The 10,044-nt window shown below is 41.5% G+C and overlaps 1 long non-coding RNA gene across 1 annotated transcript; it reads right to left on the bottom strand.

Annotated features, from left to right (window-relative positions):
* Positions 1-5,141: 5,141 nt before the first annotated feature.
* Positions 5,142-7,182, bottom strand: LOC121903961. Its single transcript, XR_006098150.1, has 2 exons — positions 6,358-7,182; positions 5,142-6,112 (listed from the first exon to the last, which is right to left on the bottom strand). It is a non-coding gene; the product is annotated as an uncharacterized LOC121903961 (long non-coding RNA).
* Between the last annotated feature and the right edge of the window lie 2,862 nt (positions 7,183-10,044).

The following is a 10,044-nucleotide window of genomic DNA, read 5'->3' on the forward strand; positions in this document are numbered from 1 at the left end:
AATTTAAATAAAGTTTGATCGATTGATTGATTGATTGATTGATCACAGGAGGGTTTTTTAAATAATTTTTGGGGCCTTTATTTAAACATGTGAAAAGTCTCATTAAGATTAAAATATATTTATTTGCAGCATAAACACTGTTACAATAAATACAAACATAAACAGATAAATACAACCGTCACACACTACAAACCAGTGACGTCCAGTTAATAAGTCATAATGGACAAAATCCAGTTCTGATGCACAAGCAGGTATAATTTCTTAAAACTATTTCAGCAGATAAATTTAAGAGCAGCTACGTTGACCCAGAGAAATATTATCTTGATCCTTTAAAACAGACTTAAAGACAGTTACGTTACAGTTACAGTGTGAACTGCAAGTGCAGGAAAAACGACGTATTTCTGCTTCATGCTGCTGCAGTGTCGTTGCTGTATGAAGTGAATTCACATTATTCAGATGCTCATCATGTGTGGGGAGTTTGTGGTGGAGCTTTGTGTGGGTGTATGAAGGAGAAGGAGGCCGTTAACTGTTGTTAAAGTTGCTCAGTGGTACAATGATGCCAAAAGTAGAGTCGGTAACGTAGTAATCAGAGCAGCACAGGATGTTTTTCAGTCATCAGAGCAGGTAAGAAACACGTGATCGTCCACTTAGACGTCTCAAAATTGTACAGGATTATTTTGCTGCCATGACTGACAGAGGATATCTGTCTGTCTCCACAAAGACAGAAACTTCCTCCTGGATGTTGCACTTTTTTATAAAAACAGTCCTCAGTGAAACGTGTTCACTGTGAGCTCTGTGAATTATGGAAAAACACGTTGCTTTAGTTTCTGTTCATCTCCATTTAACTGATCTCTAAACCTCTGCAAAGACACCACGAAGGGTGAGAGGGGAAAATATAATATTTTGTATTGTTTAAACAGATAAATTAATTTCTCCGTCTGATGAGAGGAATCAGAGATGTGATCAGATTACTTACATCTCTGGATCAGGACCGCTCCGCTCTGAGCTCCAGCGACCAGCCGGACGGGACAGATTTGTGGGACGAGCGTCTTCACGCAGGACAGCAGTAATGAAAAGCCTCCGAGTCTCTCTGTGCTAAAGAGTTCATTACGCCCCGTCATCAATCCTTCCTCTTTCTGAAGCATTACATTCATCAGGAAAATTAAAAAAGTGTCATGTCTGCGGTGATTTGTATTCTTCCATCAAAACACACACACCGTCGAGGTGCTTCAATTTGCATATTCACAGGATGTAATAATAACTCACTGGAGGCCCGGCGCAGCCTGAACGGAGCCGGGATGAGATGGAGTCTCTCAGCAGGACGGAGCCGAGAACCAATCCCCACAAAACACATCAACTCTTGTAGAAACTGTGATTAGTTCTGTTATTTACATTCTTGCCTCCATATCTGGCATATGCTCTTTATGTCTCATTCTTTTGGGTTTTTTTTTACTTTATTCATCCATCAAGCAGTAATTTGAGGCAGTTAAAGTCCACACAGACGATTCACTTAGTAAAAATACATGAGGATGAATGTCAGTGGACTGTCTGTAGCTGGACGACAACAACCAACAACACAAAGGCATCTCATGTCAGAAAATGTCCAATAAATGCTCTTTTCAGTAAACCTCAAGACTAAAAGTCCTTTCACAGCCGCCTCGTTTGGTTCAGACATTCAGGTGTGAAAAGGCTCTTTGTGTTCAGGTGTATGAGCTAACGCTAGTGAACCCAAACACATCATTAAATTGAGATGAGAATGTTCTCAATAGTCCAGATCGACCTCGATTCCAGATTCATTCTCAGACTTGCAGCCTTGTTGTCCGTCACAAACAAACAACCGAGACCACTTCCTCTGACGGGTCTCTGTCTGGTTGTTTTGGTTCAGTTCTGTTTTGAGAAATGTCTAAACGTCTAGTATGAACACTTCATCACTGCAATCAGGAAACAGTAGCACAGTCTCTCTTACAGCAAGGCTCTCTGGGATATGTAGTTGACGTCACTCCAGAAGTTGTTAAGGACACCGATTTGGAAACTTTTAATCAATGATGCAGATTCCATCCAAATATAGTTCATATTTTAACTGAATTTCCAGAAAAATGTTCAAAAGAAAATGTAGTGAATTGTGAATATCAGCAAATAATCACTCGGTGCCGTTAAATCGTCGCAGAAGAAGAAGAAACAACGAGACGACGTCATTAAAACAGTCAAAGCTCAAACGATGGAAAACATGATGGAAATATGACGTTTCTGTTAGTTTCATGTATTAATGTGAGGAAGGTTACAGTCTCCTCATCATCACTCCACACAGATCTGATGTTTTCAGTTTAAGTCACATGATTCATGATGTCATCGTGTAAATGATTAAATTGCTAAATCTGTTTCCGTTACACTTTTCCACCAAGCGTAAAGAAAACATTTGAGATGTTTTGAGATCATACTGGTGCTGTAGGTGCCTGAAGGTGGGGGTGGGGTCCTGTGGTCACCCGGTGGGGGGGGGGGGGGGGGGGGGGGGGGGGCGGGGTAGCTGAGGGTTATTATGGTGATGATATATGTATTGGAGAGGAGGATCAGAGATGGAGGACACAGCTGACTGAGTCCATTTACATGACGGCTTTGTTAGGAAGTTCAGTGACAGATGAGGTGGTTTGATCTGCCCGACGACAGACGACACTCAACTGAGAAAATTCAGATTAAAATGGTGATTCAGATAGAAAAGAGTTAAAGAAAAGAAGTGGTTTGAGAAGGAAGGGAGGTCCTCCTTTTCACAGTGTGGAAGAGGTTTATACAGATGTTTGTCTTTAAAGACAGAGGTGGAAAATTACCAGTACAGCAATGTAAAAATGCATGAAAAACCCTACTGCAGTAAAAGTACATAAGTATTATGAGCTTGATGTAGTTAAAGTATTGCAGTAAAAGTACATAAGTATTATGAGCTTGATGTAGTTAAAGTATTGCAGTAAAAGTAGTGGTTTGGTCCCTCTGACTGATATATTATTATATATGACATCATTAGATTATTAATAGTGAAGCATCAGTGTTAGAGCAGCATGTTACTGTTGTAGCTGCTGGAGGTGGAGCTAGTTTACACTACTTTATATACAGTTAGCTAGTTTAGTCCAGTGGTTCCCAACCTAGGGGTCGGGCCCCTCCAAAGGGTCAGCAGATAAATCTGAGGGGTGGTGAGATGATTAATGGGAGAGGAAAGAAGAAAAAACAAAGTTCTGATACACAAATCTGTTTTCAGTTTTTGGACTTTTTCTCTAATCTTTGATTTTTGCTGAAATATTGGATCATTTGAACATTTATTGAAATGAAAGCATGTGAGAAGTTTAGAGGGAAAAATCACTATTTGGTGGAGCTGTTAACAACTCATAGACATGTGAAATGTGACCCCGACTACACACTGCTTTTTGTAAGACGTCAAAAGACAAAAAGGTTGGAAACCACTGGTTTCATCTTTAACAATGTGTTGTATTTTAAAAGCTTGTTATATTATCCATTGTGTCAAATCTTCATCTGAAAAGTAACTAAAGCTGTCAAATAAATAGTTACTTTGCACCTCTAGAAGACAACGAGGTGCAGATAGGAGGTTTAGATCAGTTTTATTTTAGATGCGAGTGAATCGTGTTACAACCTGATGACGCTCGCTGTCCAACATCCCCTTTGTTTAATTTCATGTTCTGCATGTTTTTCTGCCCTCTGTGTGTGAAGACAAGAGGAACTGGAGTCCCAGTTTGTCACTAATGGGAAGGCCTTGTTCCATAATCCATGAAGAAGGCCGATGGGAAGACGAGATGCCAGCTGTGACGGCGTCAGGCCTTCAGGGGGAAGCAGGCCGCTAATACCGCTCCTGTTTTTATACGTGCTCAGCGTCACTGAGGATTTATAATAACTAGGAAGAACGTTAAAAGGAAGAGCAGGTCATAGAATATTCTGGCTACATCTGGAGTGGAAATTAATAAATGATAATAATCTTTATTTGCAGGCTCACTGACTCCAAATCCACAATTCATCAAGTCCACAAGAGGCTCAAGCAGACTTTGTGCAGACTTCCAGTGAGTCCACTCAGAAAATTACCCATAATCCACAGCAATAAGGAAGTGATGATGTTTTATCAATACTTTATAAAACAATACTTTGTTTTTTGTCCGTGTGTGAAGGAGCTCAGTGAGGATTTAATGTGAATATATTCGTTTAGTGTTTAGTGTTCATGTAAAAGGAAAATCTCACTGTAGCTGCCGAGTAGCGGCGGATCTGCACGTCAAAACCGTTAAGAACTGTCCAGAAAAACTCTCTTTAAATGAGTTACACAGTCAGGACTCTCAGTTCATCTCCATGGAAACACTCGAGGTCAAAGCTGAACACGTCATGTAACGCTGGCGTTAGCGGTAGCCTAGCAACCACTTTCTAAGCACCTAGCAACACCATCATAAACACTGTCAGACTAAAGCAGACTCTCAACGTGACCAACAAGGTTAGCCAAGCTAGCAGAACCACTAGCGAGCTAATCTGCTAGCATGTTTCCTGCCGCCTGACATTATCAATACTTGACCACACTGGCTGTCATTTTTATCCTCATTGAAAAAATGGTACATCTGATACATTTGTTGAGGAATTATTTGTTGAGAAAAACACATTTTGTTTGTTTAAGTTACTTCATGACTCGGGTACGGCCTGCATCTTTTATTTGGGCGTTAGCGACTGACAGCTTGAGCAAACCTCAGTTATACTTCACCAACCTCATAATGACAACATTTATAATTTGGAGGTGGAGAATAGACTAATACTGAGAAACGCCTACCAACAACCATGAAGCAGAATTATCCATCTAGAGTTCTGCCTAGCAACCACTTTCTAAGCACCTAGCAACACCATCATAAACACTGTCAGACTAAAGCAGACTCTCAACGTGACCAACAAGGTTAGCCAAGCTAGCACAACCACTAGCGAGCTAATCTGCTAGCATGTTTCCTGCCGCCTGACATTATCAATATTTGACCACACTGGCTGTCATTTTTATCCTTATTGAAAAAATGGTACATCTGATACATTTGTTGAGGAATTATTTGTTGAGAAAAACACGTTTTGTTTGTTTAAGTTACTTCGGGGCTCGGGTACGGCCTGCATCTTTTATTTGGGCGTTAGCAACTGACAGCTTGAGCAAACCTCAGTTATACTTCACCAACCTCATAATGACAACGTTTATAATTTGGAGGTGGAGAATAGACTAATATTGAGAAACGCCTACCAACAACCATGAAGCAGAATTATCCATCTAGAGTTCTGCACCTGCCGAAAACTAAGACCCGAACCCGGCTCGTACCCAGCCGTCAAAAATAGAGAAACGATGAGTTTAAAAGATAATAACTTGAAATTTCTGGTCTGTTGCACCTCTGGCCTGATGCAGCATCACATCTGGGTGTCTTTCTTATTATATATACTGTATATGTATGTAGTTTGTCTTATTTCCAGCCAACATGTTGATAGTCAACAGTCTGTTCGGAGGTTCGTGCTTTCTGAGCGTTTTTGGCTCATTGTCTCTCTGTGTGTAATCTGCATCTTTCATTGGGGGGGGAAGCTAATCAACTCAGCGCCTACAAACAACATCAAATAATGAAAGACGAGCGTTTGACTGCGGCGCTGGATTCAGTCTTGCCCGTGCAGTTTGTTTTTGAAGTGCTGAGCAGTAGCCGAAGGCAGAGAGTGGTGAAATTTCTCTGCTTCCCTTTTCGTTCACTTTAATTTTAATGATGCTCTTCCTCAAGCTTAAGTAAAGTCTTCCACAGTGGGCGCTGGAGCCAGAGAGGGTTGACAACTCCTTTGAAATCAGATGTAAGTATATATTTAATTTTGCTGCTGGATGGCTGCAGGCACAAGCAGACAGAGATTAATTGGCATAGTACTATGTGCCCTTATAATGTTCCTGCGCCTTCATTATCTGCAGACTGAAAGATTCGACTGAGATAAAACTTTGTGTGGAAGACGCTGCACTACTTTACCTGAAAGTTTCTTGACTTTCTCCCACTTTGTCATAACTCAGCGGCGGTGCACGCTGCGTGCGCGGCGGGGAGCGACGATTCCCTCGGTAAACTTCCAGCGGATGGCTTTCCATCTAGAATGTAAATAAGTTGGTGTGAAATAAATAATGTGTACAAGTATATCTCATAAATGCAGCGGGGGGAGATTTGCATACTCGCAGGCCGCAATTCACTGAGGCTTTTTCCTCTCGTAATCAAACTCTACCCTCGTCGCTCCCAAATATGTTCAATAAAAGATTCCACAAAGGGTACATATGTTTGGCTGTTTGCCTCTCTTGCTTCATCTTTGTATGTTAATGGGGAGAAAAGTACACTTTACAAAGGTTTGTCGTTTTCTGGCAGCGCTCGGTGACATCTCTGGGACACGGCAGGCTTTCAGCCGGATACCGTTTCAGCAGCAGCAGCAGCAGCAGCAGCAGGGACGACGCAGCGGCGGAAGGAGATGAAATATTTATGCTAATTGTTGCAAAACTTCCCACAAAAGACGACAAGAGGCATGTGATGAGGAGCTGTCAAGCGTCGCTGTCATTATGACGAGCCCGAAACCCAACGGAGGAGCGGAAATCAAAGGCTCGTGCACGCACGCAGCGCTCCGGTCCCGGACGGGGCGCGCAGAAGGTCGGAGCCCCTTTAAAAATATTTATAATGAAGGGCTGGCATCAGGAGCACGTCAGGGTGAATTAGCAGACACGGGCGTCACCTCGCTGATTCAACCCTGCGGGGCTAACTCTGCATCTACCTGACTCCTCAATCTCTTTCAGCGTCTGTCTGCGTCTCCGTCAAGAAGCCAAGGCCTGACATGAAAGTCAGGATGCAGGCCCTGATAAACTTATGCATATTCCCCAAGAATGAGAGCAGAAGAAAAAGAAAAGGCGAAAGATTAAACATGTGCAACTCAGTAGGCGGGCATAAATAAAAATTTTAAAGTTCCAGCAGCCTGGCTTCATTTGCATTTGGCTTTGGAGAGCAGAATGAAAGGCGGCAGGCAGTGAGAGAACAAGACGCCGTGTGAGAAATTTTGTCTTGATTTTGCGGCTCACAAACAAGTGTTTTTGGTCGCTGCTTTTTCTTCATGTGTGTAATGATGATTCAACAAGCGCCGGCTTTCATGGATCCTGTTCAGCAGGAAATATTTGTTGTGTTATCTGGCTGTGTCAGTTTTTAGTTTTCTGCAAAACACAGCTTTTCTCTTTTGTAAAGGGGGGGTGGAGATAGAGGGGGGGGGATCCCTGTGAGCGCAGCGTTAATCTGCGTTTAGCCAGAGGAAATGTGCCGTCACGGGGGCTCCTTCCTTGGGCGTCGCTTTGATCAAAGGCCCCCGTTGGAAAAAAAAAACCTCCTTCGGGGCGAACACAGAGAGGCGCTTGATCTCTGCGCTTAATTAGCCGCTCCGCTTCTTAATTGTTCATTTTACAGATCGGAGGACGGTGCATGTGGCAGCCCTGGTGTGTTGCTCATCATAATTCATGACTCCGAGCCTTGATTTTGAGCTAAAAAGCCACTAAATGGTTTCACTGAAATCTGTTGGTTTGCATTATGCATGAATGATGTGTTGTCGTCTTTTTTTTATCTTTCAGATTTTCAGAGTAATTGATTCTTCCAGGGTTGATGTTAACACCTGTAAGAACGGCCGTGTCAGGTGAAACTCTGTTGTTTGAGTAAGCGGTGAGCTTGTTAACAAAATAATTATATTGTGGCTCTTTGGTCTCAGGCGATGGCGACATCAGGATTCACGCCGCCGGGGCCTTGTGGCGTCGTCCAAATGAGTCATGAGAGAGAGAGAGAGAAAGAAAGAAGAGAGTTTTCCTGGCAGCAGCAGCGTGAGATGAAAAAGAAATAAGGCCTTTCGCTCTCTCTCCGCTCCCCGAGAGGAAACAGAGCTGAGAGCGACAGTCCTCATCTGATCTGCAGCCGTTTCTGCTCATTACCATTAAAACAAAACCTGAGGCGTGATGGAGCGGACGGGACGAGGCGGGGACGAGGGGGGGGGGGCGGGGGGGGCAGGGGGGCTCAGGGTGAGGGAGGGTGAACACCTACCACCCATCATCCCCTGCGGTGGATCTCCAGAGGCGGCTTTCTGGCTTCACAGGATGATTTATTAGATACAACAACCACAAACAGGAAACATGTTTATTATTTTTAGATTTGGAGACAGATAAAAGATATTCAACGTTACTGTATTATAATCCAAACTCAGCTTCTTCAGCTGCATGTGCAGGAAGAAGCTAATAGCAGATCTCAGAGATGCAGGTTTTGGGCTGAATCGCAGGTAGAAAGTGTCTTTTTTTACCGACACTGATGCTCACCGCCTCCAGTTAACAGCCATATGCTCGCACTCTAAAGTCTGACACTGACAAAAGCTCTCGCCCTCTCAGCTTTTAGATAGATCGCTTTTTATTTCAGGAGGGGAAACCGACTGAGAACCAAGCTCTCATCTCCAACGGTGTCCTGCTAACACACAACCAAAACAACTGTATAACAAAAAGTATAAAATCAACAATCATAAACAACACAAACACGAGACAAATGACTCACAAAACACAAAGAAAAAGACAGTAAACTAAGTACAATGAAGAAAAACAAGCGTTCATTATATAAAACATTATTCAACAGAATCTTAAAATGTTATAAACTAATTTAAGGGAGTAGAGAAGCGCAGTAGGTCTGTATTCATATGAGGGGTTTCCATGGCGATGGTGATGTTGTTGTGAACCGTATCTCATGTTTCCAAGTCTTAAAAATGATGATAAATAAAATGACTTTATAAATAAAAACAAGACGGTGTTGTTCCCTTCGAGCGGTGAATGACGTCCAGCGGAGACACAACGGGCTCTAAAACCGTCAGCTGTGATAAATCTGAGACTCTCAGCATCGACAGGTTTCAGGGTTCATGTTAAGAAACTTAACAGCCAGTGGAAAAATGGAAGCATGACAACTTTAGACTGTGATAAAACTCACTGTGAGCGCTGTGTGACAACATTTAACTGTTTTAAACAGAGCAGACGGTGACTGACTGACACACTTTTGTCCCTTGCGGCTTACCGTACCTGTAGACTTAATTTTTTTAAACCCTGATAGCAGTATGTGGAGTGAATATTTCCATACTAGTTTTATTGTCTTAACTAATCATTCTGGTGCTTGTTATTGCTGGGACTAGAATTTATTTACTTATTTATTATGTATTTATTTATTGTTGATTTATTTACATGTCTGTGAGAACCTGTGTACTGACTGTCTCTGGCATCGAGCTGTCTGTTATTGGTTTGTTTGTTTGTTTGTTTTCTTATGCATGGTCTGGGTACGCTGCCAAACTGAATCACCCTTTCAGGATAAATAAAGTTGTCTGAGTCTTAATTATTCTGCATGAAATGTTGGAAAACTGTGTGAATACAAACCAGAAATCACTGGGTTCAGATTTCAGTAGCAATTTGTTATTTTGAGTCACTGTTACAAACAACAAGCTTTAGATAAAAACTCTCACATTGTTTTTGCTTCTTGAATAAAACAATGTGCAAAACGTCCGATCTGAAAAATGCACTTTTTTGAGAAAACTTGTTTAAAAAAAGCAGAATGCTGTTTGTTAAGGATAACTGATACATAATACACTGTTTTTGGACTATATTACTATATTATGTGGTATTGTTTGCAGTATGTTTGTATGGTTATTACAGTACTGTTAACACATAATATAGTAATATAGTCCAAAAACAGTGTATTATGTATCAGGTGTCCTTAAACAGCATTCTGCAAGAAAACAAGTTTTTGTTTGTTTTCTCAAAAAAATGCATTTTTCAGATCGGAGGTTTTCCATCGATATAACATTCAAAAGATACAAATTATTAAAAATCAATAACAAACTTTGACATGTAAGTTTAAAAAGAGTAAAATAAAAAAAAATACGACTAAAACTGAGAAACCTCTCTTCTTCATTGACCCAGTATTATGTTACAAGTTTTGTAATTTGATTTTTTAGTGAAGGCGCTTAAACTGCAGCAACACTAACACA

The sequence above is a fragment of the Thunnus maccoyii genome, chromosome 1, assembly GCF_910596095.1.
Source record: "Thunnus maccoyii chromosome 1, fThuMac1.1, whole genome shotgun sequence".
Taxonomy (NCBI): domain Eukaryota; kingdom Metazoa; phylum Chordata; class Actinopteri; order Scombriformes; family Scombridae; genus Thunnus; species Thunnus maccoyii.